This window comes from Pyxicephalus adspersus, chromosome 9 (genome assembly GCF_032062135.1).
Source record: "Pyxicephalus adspersus chromosome 9, UCB_Pads_2.0, whole genome shotgun sequence".
NCBI classification, from domain to species: Eukaryota; Metazoa; Chordata; class Amphibia; order Anura; family Pyxicephalidae; genus Pyxicephalus; species Pyxicephalus adspersus.
This window is the reverse complement of record NC_092866.1, coordinates 56,524,680-56,545,053: the sequence shown is the minus strand read 5'-3', so window position 1 is coordinate 56,545,053 and position 20,374 is coordinate 56,524,680.

Below are 20,374 nucleotides of genomic sequence, written 5' to 3'. Positions count from 1 at the left end.
AGCCGGCACTCCAAGCGCTGCCATCTTCTGCTCTTCTTCCTAGTTCTTCATCCTATGTCACACAACCCAGGCCCGAGATGGAGTGACGCATGACGGAAAAAAAATTGACGTTCTCACAGTGCATGAGTGAGATTGGCAAGTTTTTCTGTTTGAGTGAAAAGGCTCCTTCCGCGCATGTCCGAGATACTCCTACAAGCCTCCTAGGATGCCAGACGTAGGTATCCCGGGGGCTTCTTCGCTCCCATTCATTCTTGATCACCTAGGTCAGGGGTCATCAAACTTTTTTGGCCACTAGGCCATTTCAGGGGTGGGCAGGAGCACACTGGACTGGACTCTCTCTCGGGTCCTGCCCTAATGGCTCCGCCCCCCACCAGGAGCGCCCCCTGAAGGGAATTACCTCTTCTCCGCAATGCATACGGAGACGAGGAAAGGTTCCCTATTTACCCTGGCTGGCATTAACACATCTACCAGGGTAAATAAGGAACAATGCATACGGAGGAGAGAGGGAATTCCCTTCAGGGAGCCACAGCAAGAGGAGGCCCAAGAGTCGCATGCAGCTCCGGCGGCTCCGGTAGTTTGTTCCAGGCTAATCCCGGCCGGCAACCTGCAGCTTGGGAGCCGCGGGTTGCCGGACGGAATTAGGCCGGATCAGCCAGGGGGCATTAGGCTGGAACAAACTACCAGCTAGGCTGTATCTGGCCTAAAGGCGGGAGTTTGACGACCTCTGGCCTAGGTGGTCGAGAAATAGGGGTGGTGCTTTACCCTTTTTTATTTTAAAAAAAGGTGTTGCAAAAAAAAACAAAAAAAAAAACAGAATTTAGGTTGTCTACCCTTTTATGTAAAGTGAAATTTCTGAGGTTAGGTACGCTTTAACAACGGGCTCACTCTTGTTGATTACATTGGTGACCAGTGAAGGCAAACAACTTGCTCATTAATGTTTGGATTCAGCTTAGCTGGATTTGAAATGCCATCAACTGGACTTACTAGTACTTGGCGCTTACATAGGGATGTCACTTCTGCTCATGGCACTATATGGAGCAGAACCAAAGTAAGTGAATGAGCATAGTACCGGTTTACACACCAGCTTTGTGACTTGAACTTGTAAAGCAATCACCCTAAAGCATAATATAATGCATGGTCTGATGCTTACTTTTCAGCAGCTCTGTGTGAGGTTCAGGCATTGATTACCTGTACAAGAAAATGATCAGTGTCTTTGTCTTTCCGTCATAAGTTATATAAAGTTTAAATGAGCTCAGCCACTTGCTGTTTTTTATATCTACCTGTAAAATTTTTAATTCTGCTTTCACACATCTTGGCTTTTTTTGAAATCTTCCATTGTGGACACCTGACCACAGCTTGGTGGACATCTTAGAACCATGGCTTTTATTTTGGTGTTTCCCAAACCCCCTACCAACATTCTTCCTTTGCAACTATAATAAACTCCACTTTTCTGCAAAGACCTTCCTCCAGAACTTTGTTGGGTGGCTGCAAGAATTTGTGCGGTCAGCTGCTGCTGTTGGATGAGAATTCTTGCAATTGTCCCAATTGATTATAAAGGTGCACACTGGGGTTGATGTCAAGGCTCTGAGTTGGCCACCCAAGTTCTTCTACACCAAAATTAATAAACTATTATGGAGATGGCTTTGTACACAGCAGTCATACTGACACATAGGGACATTGACCAAAATGTGGAATAATAAGTCGTGATCAGGCAGGTTCATTACTGCAGAATGGGCACTTACCTGCCTGATGGCTGTCTTCTTGTGGCAAACCGCTGAACAGCTTAGTGTACAATGCCAGTATGTGCCAGGTATCCTGAATGAACATCACCCTGGCCTTGCCAATCAAGTTTTGGTTCCCGGGGAAGAAACCTAAGAAGATAGTGGCGCCCCCGACAGACCAGAGACAGGTAAGTGTATTTAAGAAATTATAATCAGGCAGGCAAAGTTATTCTATTGCTAAAGGGGTAATGCTTGGCCCTTCTGTAATAAATGATCTGCTAGATAGCAATTTTTGGTGGTGGATTATTTCCCCTTGAACACAAGGACGGAAGCACACAGCTACGTTTTATGCTGCAGCATTACAGTACCCTTCCTTGGAAACACCTGAACTCAATGATTTGTAGAGGAATCCACCTACTTTTTGCCATATAGTGTAAATTACAAATCCAGGACAGCAGGATCCAGGCACTGGCACACATGGAGGTCCTATAACACAGACATGGAGATCTGACCTGACATATAAGAACCCCTTAGGTGGTTTCATCAACCTACCCCTTATTTTCTGATATTTTATGTTTTCTTTATGTCAAACAATCTCTGTATTAAAATGATATATTGTAATATAAGTTTTCAGGAGTTAATAGCAGGCTTACAATAAATGAGATATTAGGCTCGCATGTCTCACTTCTAATATCGTCAATAAAAACTTCATTCTTAAAAAAAAATGAAATATCGGGCTCATTACAAGGCCTGAATATCAAATCACATCTGAGAATGTCATTTCAGACTTAGGTTCCTGCAGGTTAATGGCTGGCTGGGCTGCGGGGCCGCTGGGCCCTTCAGGATGGAGCCGCCGAAGGTGGGTGGGTGGAAATGTAATTGTCGATTTTCTTTTGGCATTATATACATATCACCTTCTATGTTTCATTTTTCAGGATTTTATACAACCAGAACATCTGTTTCTGTTGGATACATCCAGAAGTGAAAAGAAAGACATACACTGATGGAAAAAAAGGACTTGTGATTATGATTTAAGGGATTCTCCATTATAATAGAAACTTCACATTTAAAAAGGGATATACAATGGTTTTGCAACTTTTTCCTGATGGGAGGGACAAAAAATAAACTTTTTGGGTTACATAAACCAAAAAAATTAATGATTTTTTTTTGTATTTTTATATTATATATATTGTATATAGACATAGGAGTTCTATTCATGAATATGTAACAATAATATACATTTATTATAAGAATTATAGAAATGCTAAGTATCACAAATAATACAAATGTTCCCTAAAGACTCCGCTACCAAAAGAAAGATTAATAATAAATCCAAAGGGAAAATCTTTTTTCATTTGACATTTTAGTGGCATTTTTTAATTAGTTTGTCTCGCTGCCTTTTTTTTTGCTTTTTTTTCCCTTTTCTTTGTCAGCTTTTGGATTTTTCTTTGCTTTGTGTGCTATAAAAATGTCATCGGGTAAAATGTCAAAATCGATATTTCACGAAAAAAAAATGAAATATTTATTTTAACCTTTAAATGAAAATCTGATGAGAGCCAAGCAATTAGACATTTCTACAGACATTGAAATGTAATTTATTCCACAGCTTTTGAAAGGAAACTCCATTTTATCTGAATGCTAATATAACATATATAACTGTAGCATAAGTCATTTTATAATATGATTTTTTTTTATATTTTGTTTGTTTGATTAACGTGTGAAGCAAAAAGAAAAAAAAGTGTTAGGCAAAAAAAGAAAAAACAAACTAAAAACAAAAAAACATTGTTTTATATATATTGTACATATATATATATATATATATATTGTTGTTGTTGGAGATTCCTAACTTTCTCTTACTTTTATCCCAGCGTACAGCTGCCAATACCATGATAGTCCAAAAGCTTTAACCACTGGAGCAATGCAGTTCTATTAAGAATAAATTATTATTGTTATTATTATTATTATTATTATTAATAAATAGGATTTATATAGCGCCAACATATTATGCAGCGCTATACATTAAATAGGGGTTGAAAATGACAGACAGATACCGACAGTGCCCCGAAGAGCTTGCAATCTAGGAATAAATAAGCCAGAATGCTCCTTCCCTAGTGCACTTTGGTGCACCACATATCAATGCATTATTTTCCATTGCAGTGCACTCCAGATTTGCATTCCGGTCACTTTGGACCATTAGGCACCATACCCAAAATGTACATGCATTGTAATGCGAAGGCATGCATAGGCGCTGCCGGATTTTCGAAAAATCTGGATTTTTGAAAGTTATACTCACCTCTACACACAGGCCAGCCTTCCTCTTGCAGCACCGCAGACATCTGGCACAGTTCCAGGGAGCGGGCAGCAGGGATGTCTTAACATGTATTTAGTGTAGTAAGCAAGACCTAACAGCTGTTTCTGGAGAACAGCGCCATCAGAACACCAGTGGCCAAACAGTATACTACAGTCCCTGTATTGAAAATGTGATCTGAAATTTATGCCTGAAAACTAAAGGAAACAAATTATCGATGGTCAGGTTTTCAAATGTCAACTGTAGTTGCTTTGTTCTCAATAATGTATTTATAATTAATAATTATATAATATATTATAATTATTTATATGCCTCTAAAGTCCATGGTATTTTTGAAAAGATTTATTTTCTTTTTCCTCAACAAAAGGACCTAAGGGGCTGTGGCATTTATTAATAAGTGTTTGATAAGAGTAGAACATGCAGAAGAAATATATCTATTTTATCCGGATGACAAATAAGAAAGAGAGACCAGTAATGGTAATCTACATAGGAAAATGACTGCTCTGGTCTATCTTGGTGTCTCTATATCAGAATCAGGCAAGAACCTGCAAAAAAGCCTACTGAAAGTGTTTCTCAACCAGGGTTCCTCCAGAAGTAACAGGGGATTCCTTGAACATTTTTTCAAAAGCTTTCTTCCAATTACCCCCCAAAAATGGTTTTAGTAGGGGTTCCCCAAGACCCAAAAGTTATTTCAAGGGTTCCTCAGGGGTAAAAACTTTGATAAATACATTTTATTCATCTGATTTTAATATAAATAGACTTTTCAAAACTCAATGGATTGCTTTAAATGACACCTTAATTTTTTTTTAATTAAACCGAAATAAATTTGCAGTTGACGCAAGCATGAAAACGTGTTGAAAGTGGCAGCAGATATTAATATCAGCGTACGCTGTTGCGGTGTAATTTATGCACATATTAATAAAATGTCATTCATGAAAACCTGGGCCCATGTTAATAACCAGGGCTGCAATATGTTCCATCAGATGGTTATACAAGTTGTCAGCAACTTCATAAGTCTGCACACAACACAATGATGGCAAATGACAAAGACAATGAAGAAGTTAAATCGGTGCAACATTGCCTCCTAGTGGCCGTCACTGGTACAGCTGATTCTGCCAGTTCTTTCTATTTAACTCATAACTAGGTTAATGCAGAAACTTATGCTAGGCATGCACCAAAGGTTTGTTTATTGAACAGTGAATCTAAAATTCACTGAAACATTCCCCGGTGCAGACACAAATACTGTCAATAAAACACATTGACCTGTAAGATTCTCCACCAGTGAATGTCGGAGTAGTTGCTTTATAAATAGACCCTTATGTCTGGAGGTGATCCTATTATTAACTTGCGTTTATATAGCACTGACTTATTCCACAATGTTGTACAAAGTCCATAGTGAAACCCGCTAACGGTCCTTCAAAGGAGATCACAACCTAAAGTCCCTACCATAGTCCTATGTCATTAAGGTACATTTTGGGGGGAGGCCAATTAACCTAACTGAATGTGGGAGGAATCCGGAGTAGCTGGAGAACCCATGCAAACATGGGAAGGACATACAAACTCCATGCACCACGCAAAGAACCAAACCCGGGATCAAAGGGCTGCAAAGTCCAAAGTGCTAACCATTGCGCCACCATGCCAAATCTTAAGACATCAAAGGTTTAATTCTAGATCAGCAGTTCCTGCACCCAGAAATGGCACTGCAAAGGTATATTTCGGTGAATGTCAGATTCACTGCTTTATAAATAGACCCTTTAGTGAACAAGGCCCTCTTACCCTAAATTGTGCCCCCCTGTGGTCTTCCATCCTACATAGAGGCCATAGCAAACTTTCCTCAAGCCTTATTTTTATCTCCCTTTTAAAAAGTGAAGCAGAGGAGCAGATTCACTTATAAATAAAAATGGCGAGTAGTTTGTACTGAAAAAAAATAAAATAAAAATATGGGACTCTGGTAATAATAATAATATTATAATATATAATAATAAAGTCTGCTCCTAGTTTGACAGCCGCCTGCTTTCTGTAGCCTCTTCAAGAAAAGAAATGAATGTGAGAGGGTGGGAAGAGATCTGCTGCTTGTCCGGTCATAGTGCAATGCACCGCTCACTGCTTTAGGCTAGATAGACACATGCAATAATTATCGCAAGGAAATAAATGATTAACGACAGATCAATGATTATGCACGATTATTTTGAACGATCGTATTGTGCACAATTCTGTAATGATACGATCGTTCAAGCATAATCCACCAATAATGTACACACACTAGATATGATCGTTTTAAAAATGCCGAAAGTGACATGTAAAGGAGAAAGTGTACTGCAGAACCATCCACCATCACTGAATGACCGTACACACAATAGATAGCGAATGATCGTCACCCAAACAGATCCGCTGGGATGGTCTTTCATTTCCAGCGACAATCCTCGTTCATTGGCGTGACTCCTGCACTATATATGTTACACACATCTGACACAGAGCAGAGAAGGCACTTTATTACCTTATTTTTTTTTATTGCATGCAATGTACTAGTATTTACTTGGCACCCGTTATTAGATTAATTGTTATTTAATTACCAATGTTATGTTAATTTCTTTGGTCCCACCCATTCCTTCATATCATTCTCATGCAATATTCAGTGTGCTATGTTCTGTATACAATAATAAAGTCAATTATAGAGGGTGCTGTGGGCTGGTCTTTATATACTTCTGATCCCTGCTCTCAGTAAGTCACATACACCTGACCCCTGCTCTATGAGTGCTACATACACCTGACCCCTGCATAATATATGTTACATACACCTATCCCCTGCACTATGAGTACTACATACACCTGACCCCTGCATAATATATGTTAGATACACCTGACCCCTGCATAATATATGTTAGATACACCTGACCCCTGCATAATATATGCTTCATACACCTGACCCCTGCACTATGCATGTTACATTGATCTGTACCCTGCACTATGTATGTTACATATACCTGACCCCTGCACTAAATAAATTACATACACATGACCCCTGCACTAAATATATTACATACACCCGACCCCTGCACTATGCATGTTTCATACACCTGACCCCTGCTCTTGGTATGTTACATACACTCAACCCCTACACTATATATGCTACATACATGTGCCTCCTGCACTACATATGTTACGCACTCTTAGACCAGACTATGCACAGATTTTGTATAACCATTTACTTGCTCAATTTGGGTATGTTGTTATAGCATGAGCACTTCTCCCAGATATTTCACAATCTTAGCAATACCCATGACCTTTATTTTGTTCTCATTTATACAAACATAAAACTAATAATAATAAAAGCCTACATTTTAAGCCAGTAAAAGTACTTAGAGTTATGGTTTTACCAATATTTTGTGCATAATAAAAGCATAGAGAGTGCGTCGATTGTCCTTTACCTGCATACTTTGTACTAAAATGTGTCTCTATTTCTGATCTCAGACAATTGGGATGGATGAGGGGATGCTGGGACCTGTATGGTGCTTTGTAGATTCATTTCTATAAATTGCCATTGTCCCTCACACAGCCCAAGATCGCCACCTAGTGGTAAGAAAAGGAGATATTCATAGAAAATAGCTGAGATTTCCCCTATTGAACTTTCAAAGACTATGAAACCTGCTGCTGTCCACAATATTAGTATATGAAAAGACATAAAGAGCAAAGAGTAAAATCAATGAGTGAAATGCTAAGTAAGCACATAAAACATTAGCACTTAAAAATCAATTTATATATCCATCTGCAGACTGAAAGCAGACCTTACCCCAATCACTAAAAGCTAAATGAAGCCTATAATGTTTTTAAAAGCTGTTTTCATTTTTTTTTTGTTATATTATGGGGTGATACTTTTTTGGGCCCCGGTGCTATCACCCTGTAAAATGCATCCTGGTGAAAGCCACAAACATTGCTACTGTTGGGAAGATCCACAGCAATGATGTGCAGCTAACATTGGAGGGAATTCATGTGCACAGCAAGGGGCTGAAGGAGGTCAGAAGCACAGAATCCAGAATAGTAATAACAGTATTTTATAAAAGAAAATATTAAATGGTTAGGATATAAGTAATTGGGACATAAATGTGTCATTGGTGCTTTGTTGGCCTAATATTAAAGGCTCTCAAGGTGATCTTGATTGCATTCCAGGAGCTCAAAGATTCATTTTGCACAGATCATATCCAGGGAATCACTTGGCATAAAAGTGTAAAGGTTCTTCTGGCAAGACATAGTAAGTGTGCAGTGCCAGGTGGCATATAACATTTTAGTGCTCCAGGTCCTTGTCCTTTAAGCGTATGGCTGTGCTGCTTTCAGTGATCCCTGCCACCACTTTCTCATTGAACCTTCAGAAACTCCTTTGTACACAATTCTCCAACAAGGTGATGATGTGAATTTAAATAGAAGAACTACATGGGCCAGCAGGTCCACAGTATAGGTATTTCCACATGAGGTCTGCATTCTAGATTGTAAGCTCTTTGGGGCACGGTCCTCTCCTCCTGTATCACTGTCAGTATTTGTCTGTCATTTGCAACCCCTATTTAATGTACAGCACTGCGTAATATGTTGGCGCTATATAAATCCTTTTTAATAATATAATAATATTAATAATTATAAAGTTCACATAGTGATCAATGCTGCAGCAAACCTGTTTGGTGATGCTAGGGATTACCTGGGGTGCGGAGTCTAAGTGTCTCCTGGTCTTCACCAGAGCACCCCAGAAGGAATGATGGGCTGGTGAACCCTAGTGACCACTACTTTTCTGCTGGGGGAACCTCAGTCACGCATGGGCCACCAGGCTCTCCCCATCGGGGGCGAGCAAAACAGAGGGCTTTGGTGTAGGGACAGCCAAGATCAGGTCGGATGACAGGGAAAGGCAAGGTCTAGGTATAGGTCAGGGCAGGTGGCTTGCAAACGTATTCTGAGTCCCGGAACAGGTCAGGAATCGAAGGCACAATAAAGCAGAGTATAACTGAGCAAGTCTCAGGCAGTGAGGATAAGGATCCAGAAATCAAAGCCTGGAACAAGCAGGGTATAAATAAGAATATTAGCCAACAACAAGACCAGGTTGGAACCAAAAAACAGTCAGCTCATTGGCTACAGCACATACTCTGAAATCCCCTTCAGCTGTGCACAGCCTCAGTAAGTGCTGGGGATGCTAAGAAAGGCAGAACTCCGCACAGCTAAAGGGAGGCTGGGGATGCTGCACAGATGATCAGGTGGTAACAAATCCACTGATCGCATTCTTTACTTGTATGAGGATTCCATACATAATGCTCTCTGCCAGAAACAGGATTTCAGAGGAAAGCTTTTAGTAAGTTCTTGATCATCCAGTCTATTGTAGCTATGTGGTCTTACTTATAGGTGTCCAGGCATTCCAAGTCATGACCGTCCCATTTATACTGCAAGCCTCCCACTGGTCAGGATTAGATGCCCACTCTGACCTAGGCAAACTTTTCTGTCCTAATGCTCAGATATATTGACTTTGTAATAAAACCCCTTTAACTAAGTGTTAGCACTGAGAAATCATGTGCTGTCACCCTTTGTGATATGTAGAGAATGGTTGACACCCCATTATTTTATTTTTTGCTCCCTATGAGGTCTGTCTATTAAATACCGAGACAGTGTTTCTATCTTTTACACAAAACAGTGGGAACTGATTATGACCCATGAATGTATAAACTTCTCCGAACATGCAGGACAAAAGCCGGCACTCTCCGCCATTTAGTTTGTTGTCAGTCACCGTTTAATACCATTTTATTTTTCCTCATGAGCTGAAATCCTGAGTAAAAGTTGATAAAAGCATCAATTTGATATTTTTAGTAAAATTTCACACCAAAGCAAAAAGAAATTCGTGTGACATTCTGCAGCAACTTGAGGTGAAGCCGAACCTTTTTCTAAAAGTTATCACTTGGTGCTGAAACCCGGATCTTCCAGTATGATCCTGAAACAAAACCACAGTCACTGGAAACACCTTCATCACCAAGAATCAAAAAAGTCCAAATTCACAGCCATGTCATCGTGTTTTGTGACATGAAGGCATCATTTTGGCAGAATGGGTTCCAGAAGGCACAACAGTGACCCAACATTAATAAAAAGGAAGACAAAGCTGAGAGAAAGAGTCAGGAAAAGATGGCGGAAATGTGGGAAATGGTTTCATTCTTCATCAGGAAAATGCTCCTTCTCACACAGCACTTTCTGTGACCGACAAACTCATTACTACCATGGAACAACCTCCATATTCACCAGATTTGGCATTTTGGGACTTTTTTCTTTTTCCTAAATTGAATTCAGTGAATAAAGGAACACGCTTTGTGTTGCAGTAAATGGATGCAGTAACTGCAAAAAAAACATCAGATAACTCAAAACAGCAGAAACTGATCTGCTCCACACCTTCCACCATCAATGACATCAACGCTTAAATGTGAATGGAGAGGATATTGAAGGGGATGAGCATTAGAATTGTCATATAAATAAATAAAAGTCAGTTATTATATCAGTCCTCTTATTTAATATACAGACCTCATATTTCCCATTACGTCCAGCCCCAGACACCAGAGGAAGTAGGAGGAACTTTCAATATAAAAAGGGAAATCTCTTGTCATATAGGTGTCACCCATATTGTATAATTTCTTCTTAGCTCAAGTCTTTATGGAAACTTTTACTAGTGGGGACAATCGCAGCAATAAAAAACTTCCTAATACTTCCCTGTGCCATCCAAACTTTCAGAAAAAAATGAATGTGTTTAAAGTTAGCAACAAACAATTTAAAGCCCAATGCATTTTAGGCAATTAGGCTGATTCAGGTTGGGCATGTTGCAAAGCCTTCCTCTAACCTCTATGTTATCATTCCCTCTCTGACCCCAAATGCTGCCAAATATTGATTGCTAGAAGCAGGTCGGTGTGAGTGCAACATATCATTCATTATGCATTTTTTTTAAAAATGAGCTGGCTATTGTAATCATCACTTGGTGGTAATTTAGTGATGGGACTTCGGATGGTGATAAAAATCAAAATAAAGGCATATGGAAAATATACCCAACATTCCAATTACAGTTCCTGAATATAATATTTTTGGCAATAATAAGTGTAATAATTACAGAACAAACTTTAGAATTCATTTGGTGGATCATTATTTCTGGATCTCCACTTTGTATCCAGAGAATCATTTGGCTCATTTCTACAACTGATGGCTGGAATATGTGGCTGGAGAAACCCAAGCTCATCTCCGACTGACCCAACTTGGATCCCACACATGAGAGTCCAGATATTGGAGCCTGAAATGGCGCAATAACTTTACAGGAGTATAAACAGCATGGACTGTCATGGTAACTGGAAAAACACTTAGTTATAGAGCTGCTAGAGACATGGAAAAATCCTCCCAAACCAAACAAATGAGTCAGGAAAGTTTGATTTATTCCTCACTGTCGTATGTTTTGTTTTGTCTTTGAGTGAGGATCAGACATTGCTGAAGTTACAACATATTCAAGGGAAAGGAGCTGCTGTGCTAACTTGTTTTAAAGGTGCAGGTTACAGGGACTGTCCTTGTTCACCACCTTATGTTGAACCTTCCAACCTGCAATTGTCAAAATAAGAGGGTTATTCCGTATTTTAGGTTAGTAGGTGGCACAAATCATTTCCTAATGGATCAACATGGCATACAGAGTTCTTGGTTTATAGCTTCATGTTTATTCTATCATTAGTGATAAGCCAACCTAAAAATCTTCAGTTTGCTGGTGACTTTCCAAACCTTGAAAATCACTGCAAAGGATATAATTGGATAATAAAGTTTTAAAGTAAAGATAATGGAGACTGTTGATCCAGAGAACATCTGATTGCTTCACGGAACCAGGAAGGTTTTCCCCTGTTGGAGAATATTGTACCAGTGTTTTTTTTGCCTTCCTCTGGATCAACTATGTCTATAGGGTTTTTACTTTTGGGATATGTTTTATTCCCCAGTGGTTGAACTTGATGGACTTTTGTCTTTTTTCAACCTAACTATGCAAATGTTGACTCCACTGAAGTCAAAGGGAAACTTTACCCATCAGTTCTTCCTATTTGAAAAGCCACCAACCTGTGATAAACAAATGACATGGCAAGCTGGGCAATGCCAAGAGGGACTTGAGCTTTTGCTCAAATTTTTTTAAAGAAACCTTTTTGGATGGAAAGATTTCAAGGCAAATATAAAAAAAACAGAAGCCGTTCAATTAACATGTTTGGTAGATCCCTAAGGCTGTAAGCAATTTTATGAAAACTGTGGGATTTGTGCAGACTGTCTCGGCGACAGCGAGTATTGGCTGGGTATGTTTGGTTGTTTCTTGGATTCTTTACAATTAGCTTGGCTGAAATACAACAACAGCATACCAGGCTGATTTACTGTAGCTTGCAAACCTTTTTTATTATATTTATATATTATATATTATATTTATACTTTAATTTTTTGCGTTATTTTTATTATTAGCTAGAGCGATTATGGGGCTAGATCAGTGAGGCTTGGGGTCAATTGCTCCCTGCTGCAAACAAAGAGTAGCAAGTACATGAGCACCCAGAAACAGGAAAGGCTCTGGTAACAACCAATAAAAAGAACCCCCCCCCCAAAAAAAAATGTGAAATGTTTGGATGCATGCATAGATGGTCTGTGGAGGTCCTACTTACATATTTGTCTGGGGAGGTTATGGATGCATAGTGGGCCCATAGAGGTTCTGCATGCATAGATGGCCTATTGATATTAAGCATGCATAGTGTCTTGGGGAGGTTCTGCATACATATTTTTCCTTGGGAAGATCTGTATGCATAGTGGACCCATACAGATCATGGATGCAATGTTGACCCATGGATGTTCTACATGAATAGTTGGCTTAGGTAGGTTCTGCGTGCAAATTTGGCTTAGGATGGTTCTGCATGCATACTTGGCCTAGGGAAGTTCTGTATGCATAGTGGACCCGTATAGATCATGCATGCATTGTTGGCCCATGGATGTTCTACATGTATAGTTGGCCCATGGATGTTCTGCATCCATACGTGGCCCATGGATGTTCTGCATGCATACGTGGCCCAGGGAAGTTCTGTATGCATAGTGGAACCGTATAGATCATGCATGCATAGTTGGCCCATGGATGTTCTACATGTATAGTTGACCCATGGATGTTCTGCATCCATACGTGGCCCATGGATGTTCTACATGCATACGTGGCCCTGGGAAGTTCTGTATGCATAGTGGGGAAGTTCTGTATGCATAGTGGACCGGTATAGATCATGCATGCATAGTTGGCCCATGGATGTTCTACATGTATAGTTGGCCCATGGATGTTCTACATGTATAGTTGGCCCAGGGATATTCTGCATGCATACGTGGTCCAGGGAAGTTCTGTATGCATAGTGGACCCGTATAGATCATGCATGCATAGTTGGTCCATGGATGTTTTACATGTATAGTTGACCCAGGGAGGTTCTGTATGCAAAGTTGACTCAGGGGGGTCCTGAATGCATCCTTGGCCCACGGAACGGTCTCAACACATAGTTGACCCAGCTAGGTTCTGCGTGCAAAGTTGGCTCAGGAAGGTCCTGAATGCATAGTTGGCCCAGAGACGTTATGCATGAACAGTTGGCCCATGGAGGTCAGAATGCAAAGTTGACCCAGCTAGGTGCTGTTGGCTCAGGAAGGCTCTGCATACAAGGTTGCATGGTGGCCATAAAGATTCATTCTGTTTAGAAAGGTTCCACTGTGCTTCTAAAATGAAAAACCCATATCTCTTGTAAACTTGACAATCTTGAGCTTGAGCATTGTGCATTATAAACACTTAGCTTTATCCCCACTGTTTTCATCATTTTTCCATCCATTTATCCATCCCAGTGTTTCTGATCTGATTATATTGCATTAAAAGCCAACTGGTAGCAGCAACTTTTCTTTGTGAACTCTTAATACAAAAGCCTCCTCGTGTTCCTGCCATGATCTATCCCCATTGTATAGACATGCATAGAGCTTTAATATTAAAAATGCTGGGTCTAAAATAAAGTTTGCAAAGAAAAACTTTAGCTTTAAGTGTTTTCCACAATAAAATCTGCATGTCAGGAGGAGGAATTTATATCTGAAATGTCATGACATCTATGAAGGATTTGTTTGTTTTTGAGTTGTTTGCAGGCGCCGGCCTTTGGTCGTCCTTTGTCCTGAAGCTTCTTGCCAAGGCATGTTGCAATTTACATGGAAAAGAAGAGATGTAGCAAGTGTGGAATGCAAACTTCTGACAACACAATAAAATAAAATTTCAATCCACAGTTGAGAGCACCATGGAGACATTTTATTGCTGCAGAGAAACCAAAAAACAAAAACAAGTTGTTTTTCAGCTATTTTACTTTAAAAAAAAGTTTTGAAGCACCTCACCCCCACGTGTGTGTATTTTATTAGATGCTGCAGAGAGCAAGAGCTTTCCTTCATCTCCAAGGACTTCCCACCCATCTGGAGGGGATCAGGAGACCCTGAATGTCACCCTTGCAAAACTGGACTTTAGTGCCCCCTTTTCTAGTTACCAACAACCCTTTATTTTACAGGTTGCCCAGGATAAAAATGCTAGGTGCAGGGGTCAGTAGTATGTAATGCAGAGTGCAGGGGTCAGTAGTATGTAATACAGAGTGCAAGGGTCAGTAATATGTAATGCAGAGTGCAGGGGTCAGTAGTAAGTAAAGCAGGGTGCAGGGCTCAGTCATATGCAAGGCAGAGTGCAGGGGTCAGTAGTATGTAATGTAGAGTACAGGGTGAGTAATTTTTAATGTGGAGTGCAAAGGTCAAAAGTCAGTAATGTAGTATGTTAGTATGCAACACAGGGGGCAGTAGTATGTATTGCTAGGTTCAGGGTCAGTAATATGTAATGCAGAGTGCAGGAGTCAGTAATATGTAATGTAGAGTAGAGGGGGTCAGTAGTATGTAATGCAGAGTGCAGGGGGTCAGTAATGTATAATGCAAAGTGTAGGGGTCAATATTATGTAATGCTAGGTGCAAGGGTCAGTAGTATGTAATACAGAGTGCAAGGGTCAGTACTCAGTCATTTAGCATATAAGCAGTATGTAACACAGAATTCATGAGTCAGAGGTATGTAAACTAGGGTGCAGGGCACAATAATATGTAATGAAGGATTCAGGGGTCACTAGTATGTAATGTAGATTGCAAGGTGAGTAATATATAATGTAGTATAATTGCAAAGGTCAAAAGTCATTATTGTACTATGTTAGTATGATACACAGGGGTTAGTAGTATGTAACCCAACGTGCAGGGATAAGTTATATGTAATGCAAAGTCTAGGGGTCAGTTGCATGTAACACAGAGAGCAGGGGTCAGAAGTATGTAAAATAGTGGTCAGTAGTCAGTAATTGGGGTACAGGTCTACAACTCAGTAGTATGTAATTGTCTATTTTATTCCTGTATGTGTCCCCACTAAGGAGATTTCTTTACCCTAAGGACCATTGGCACCAAGACAGAGGCTTTGGGAAAATTCAATACTTTAGGTTGTCATCAGAGCAACAGGTAAGCAAAGAAATTGGGAGGCTTCTGCATTGTTCCTGTTGTGTCTTTAGGAAAAGAAGTGAGGGGAAACTCTCTAGCAGGACATAGACCTAAAAAAGCCCTAATAGCCTGATGTGGGGTTTATTTTTTTCTGCCCTATTCAAATTAAAATAAAAGACAATTGACTTGATGTTGCTAGAATAAGCAGTATAGCCAGGAAATATAATAGAGGTGATATTGTCTATAGGTGCCAATGTTATTTTGCTATTAGAAAAAATAAACCCTTGCACTGATTAATGGGCCTTGAGGGCTGCAGCTGGAAAAAAGCAACAATACCCTCTTCGATTTCGCCAGTTGCTTACATTGGGCTAATTGTCACATCTGTTCATCCTTCATTACTCACACACTAATACCATAATGGCTGCAAAACACAAATATAGAAGATCCAGGATGATCTCAGCGCTGGCTGGGGAAGACTTGGGAGACAGTCCCTGGGCCACTCATTATGTGCTTTGTGATTCATACATTTTATGGGGAAGTGGCTCCTGATAATAAAACTCCTGGCTGTGAAACATAAATATTGAACATAAGATCATGCCAGAAAAGTGTTTGAACTTGTGACATTGGTGAGTTACTTTACTACTTTACCAATAAACAACGCTACTGCTACTACACCCGTCATTGTGATAAGATCTGTGAAAAAGAACAGCAGGTTTCATCTTGTAAAACCACATTAGAGTGTAAAGGGTTCAGATTTGGGAATGGGGTTTATGACTTTGTTCCATATGTCTGGACAGGCTCCTATGGGGTAATATTTCCTTTTAACTACAAGCCAGGTGAAAACAATACATACATGAAATACGGTGAATGTTGTACATATTTTTGAGAATGAATTTTTAATTCTTTCCCATCATTCCTCTGTTTTAACAACTTTATAGGAGCAGTCATTTTCCCTTTTCTTAGAATTTCAGAGTTTCAGCTCAGAATTTGTGCTAAATTTGGAACTTGGAAATACCAGATGTTCATACTTTACTTTGGTTCCATCTTGGACTTTGTGTATTTCAGCTTTTCTCTTTTAAGGAACCCTTAACATATTTTTTAGGTGTTGGGGAGCTTAAGTTATAAGAAATGGGTGTGAAGAATTCTATTTGCATTGGTTGCTAGAAGGAAGAATTCCTCCTTACATTTGTGGTCAGTATGCCACCTGCCAACAGATAAATGGGTCTTGGTTTTTATGCAGATGGGGCAAAAATGAAAGTTGTCCCCTTGCTGGATTGGCTGAAAGTCCAACTAATTAAAAAAACAGTCCCCCTCCTTTTTTTAAACTAGAAATTTAAATAGGCTTTGGACCTTCTTGGATAAGAAATGGGTTAGCCAGTGTGTGTGCCCCTTTCATACCCCTCCACAGGTCCCCAGCAGTTATGGGAACATTTTAACCCCAAAAACGACCAAATTCTGACTTTTTCTTTGATATTGCCATCCATTGTCATTTCAGGTGCAACTTTTACACAATTGCCTCCGGACAGCACAGAGGAGTATCAGTTCAGGTTGCACCCTCTGTGCAGACAATATATAAAATATAAAAGACCTTCCTATCACCGCTCCAACTAAGGCAGGGCCCAGAGGCCAAAATGACCCTCTGGAAGGATGTCCCAAGAAATGATCAACTTACCATAGCTCAGACCACCACGATTGTACATTAGAGACATAATACATAATGCACAGGGGTAATGGTCAGGGGTCAGTACTATGTAACACCCACAGAGTGCAGGGGTCAGTAATATAAAATGCACAGTGTTTAGGGGTCAGAAGTATGTAACACGAAGAGTGCAGGAGTCAGTAGTATGTAACAGTAGTATGTAATGCCTCTGGCATTCTCACAAAAGTTTCCTCGAACCATCGGAAGATCGAGGAAATTATAACAAAAGGATTCACATGGGATTCACAGGATTCCCTGGGAATCCTCCTGTTTGTGATCCCCGGGGCACTAGAGGTTAATTAACCTCTAGTGCCGGGGATCCCACACTGTTAAAAAAATCAAAGAGATTTTTTTTTGTAATTTAAAATTCGACCTCGATCGGTGAGTTTACACTGGCCATTCTCGCTTAAAATTTTGGTAAGCGAGAATGGCCGAATTCGCCGCAAGATCGAGTTTTAAAAACTCGCTCATCCCTAGTCAGTAATATATAATGCACCAAGTGCAGGATTCAGTAGTATATAGCATGCAGAGTGCAAGGGTCAGTGATACATAAAGCACAGTGTGCAGGGGTCAGTATTATGTAAAACCCAAAGTGCAGGGGTCAGTACCGATAATTCACAATGTGCAGGGGCCAGAAGTATGTAACACACAGAATGCAGGAGTCAGTAATACATAATGCACAGTGGGCAGGAGTCAGGGTGGTTAGAATTAGCATAAAATGCAGGGGTTACAGATGTGTAATGCAAAGTGCAGAGGTCAGTAGAGTACATGGGTCAGCAGAGTGCAGGGGTCAGTAATGCATAATGCACAGTGTGCAGTGGTCAGTAGTATTTAACACATGCAGAGTGCAGGGGTCAGTAAAATATAATGCACAGTGGGCAGGAGTCAGGGTAGGTAGTATGTAGCATAAAGCGCAGAAGAGGAATGAAAAGTGCAGAGGTCAGTAGAATGCAGGGGTCAGTAGAGTGCAGGGGTCAGAAGAGTGCAGGGGTCAGTAGAGTGCAGGGGTCAGTAGAGTGCAGGGGTCAGAAGAGTGAAATACAAAATGCAGAGGTCAGACATAAAAACACAGAGTACAGGGGTCAGTGGTGTGTAATATAGATTGTGTGTGTGTGTGTGTGTGTGTGTGTGGGGGGGGCAGTATTATGTAATATCTCCATTTACAAGAAAAATACCCCCTACTGCAAACATCTGCCCACTCAAGCATAAGGGAAGATCAGGTCCTACATATCATGTGACTCATCAGACTCTCAGCTCTAATGCCCATTTCTGTCATATTTGATCTCTGAAGCCAGTAGATGAGGACAGGAGATGGGTAGACGGCTTAGTAGTAAAGGGGGTAAAATATTAAAAAATTTTGGGTGGTCCTAGATACCCAGCACCAGCAACTCCCATACTTCTAATAGAGAGGCAACATGGGCCCCATCAGATTGGGATTGACCCATTGCCGACACTTTTACATGCAAAGCAAAAACACCAGAGGAGGTGGTCGGAGGTATTTGGGTCCAAAAGAAGGACAGTTGGGAGCTATGGAGTTACCGGGTAATATTTCACAGAAATCTGCTGATTTTGAAATCCAGGTTGGATAATAATTTGCTGGAGACTGTATCGGAGATTTTGTGGATTGGGTTGTACTTTAGTTTGGTTGCTATTGACCCAGCCCCACCAATGAAGTCTGTACTTTGATGTATGATGCCGTAGAAGCCGTGGCCGGCACACCTTCAGCCAAAATGGTTCCATATTCCGAAAACCTCCTAACGTCACAGCCCCCATTATCTCATCAGACATCCTAAGACCCTCAGGGCATTTGTGCTGGAAATTAAGGGGCCCCAAAGTGCCTTTGTGCTCCATCTGAGCGAGGTGAACCGCAGCAAACAATTTCTGTGTGGTTAACAAATTCTGGAAGCTATCAACCCCCCCACCTCTCCCGAAAACCACCCATCCAACCACACCTTCCCCAGGGGCCAGGGGCCAGTTAATAGTAGAGCTTCTGGTCTCGGAATTGGAGAATTGAACGTTATTGTTCCATACAGCAGAGCAGGAAAGTTCCTAAAATATGACAACATAATGACCGGAGAGGAACGGGGAATCCGGTTACATGCTGGAGGTTTTTAAAAAAGCCAAAAGGTTATTTTTGTGTCTGGCAGAGCTGCATGTTGGGTTTACTTTCCAGGGCATTAAAAAGGCCGATTGGCCCCTGCAATAGAAATATTCAATGGAAGAATGAAAAACATTGGTGCCAAGTAATGACATGAGAGTTAGGAGAGGGAAGCTTGGTGTACAGCGGTGGCTCTTCACCGGCCCATGCGTCTTCCCTTCCCTTTGTTGTGCTGTTTTTGTAGTTTTTTAACTCTTTTGCTATATTAAGAAGACCGACAGCCCCCCCGCGTGATTTCATAGACAGGTGCTCTTTATGGAGACACCAGGGATTACTAAAACCCCTGAATTCCAAGGCAATCCTTAACAGATCTGCTCGGCCACATGAAATAAGATCCGACAATCATGAAGTGGGAAATGCTCCGAGCAGAGTGGTTCCAGGTTGGAATTGTAATGCCCTCAAGAATTTTTGGATGGTTTTCAGATGAGTCTGAGGCACCTGAGGAGCGATGATGTCTTCTCTGCCGCACAGAAGTGATCGAGAGGTTTTACAGCTGAATCACTTATATTAAACAGCAGCTGCAGATGTTTGCTGCTTATTACTACCTGGCCCATGGCATAAAGGGGGTAAATAAGCCTAATCATCCCCCGATCATTGTCTGAATTAAATCTTTTCCATTCTCATTATATATCTCATGTGATCTTTACATCATCATTGGTTCTCTGCACTTCTATATGCAATGCAAGCAGATCATGGCTACAGGGAGGGTCCTGAGTACAGCAGACTGCTCCAGGTAATGGCTACATGTGCTGAGCCTTCGTGATTGACAGAACTGAAAGCCAATGAATTAAAGGGGCGTGGCTAGGTACAGCCAGGCCAGGGAGGGATGGGCCAGATGGTGCTGGATGTCAACCAACCAGGAGATGAGGTTGGCGTCTGTTTGACTTGCTGCAGCATAGGAGAGGAGTTGGTACAACTGTGCAAGACTGTAGGGGAGGCTGGAGGGCAAATTTAATGAAGAAAAGGCTAGAGGGCAG